Genomic DNA, 831 nt, shown 5'->3' with positions numbered 1-831 from the left:
CAATCGTATAATACATAGAGGAATTGCATTGCTTGAAGCCAAAAAGATCACATATCTTCGTCACTAACTTGTTATCAAATGGCTTGCCATTATCTATCAATATGTATCGAGGAATACCAAAATGGTAGATAATATTGACTCGAATAAAGTTAGCAACATTCTCTTTCTTCACTTCTCTAAGAGAAACAACTTCTACCCATTTTAAGAAGTAGTCAGTTGCATCCAGGATGTATAAATGTCCACCAGAGGTCTTAGGCAATGGTCCAACAACATCCAAATCCCGAGCTTCAAATGGCCATGAAGCAATAGTTGAGTGCAATACTTTTGGGGGTTGATGTATAAAATCCGCATGGAATTGGCAAGCTTTACATCTTCGCACGTAATCTAGACAATCTTTCACCATGGTTTGCCAGTAATATCCCATCCTTTTTATGTGAAAATGAAGTTTTGGCCCAGATTGATGCACGCAAAATACTCCAGAATGTGCTTCTTGCATAACTTGAGTAGATTTATCTGCCCCCAAACATCGTAAGAGAACGCCATCGAATGATCGTCTGTAAAGTATATTTTTATAATAAAGAAAACGAGGGGCTCGTCGTCGGATTTTTGTCCTTCTTCGAAGATTTTCTGGCAATATTCCATAAGACAAGTAATCTATTATTGGTTGTCGCCAATCTTTCATTTCAGCCTCCAAAGTGGCGATAACTTGTCAAAATTCTTCTTTATGCTCATCTGGAGGCGGAGTTATTCATCTTCGGCAAACCACAGCTTGCATTTCATCAGGCGATACTAATGCAGAAGCTAAAGCTGTCAACGCATTAGCCTTCTTAT

This window comes from Solanum dulcamara, chromosome 10 (genome assembly GCF_947179165.1).
Source record: "Solanum dulcamara chromosome 10, daSolDulc1.2, whole genome shotgun sequence".
Taxonomy (NCBI): domain Eukaryota; kingdom Viridiplantae; phylum Streptophyta; class Magnoliopsida; order Solanales; family Solanaceae; genus Solanum; species Solanum dulcamara.
Note: the sequence above shows the minus strand (reverse complement) of the source record.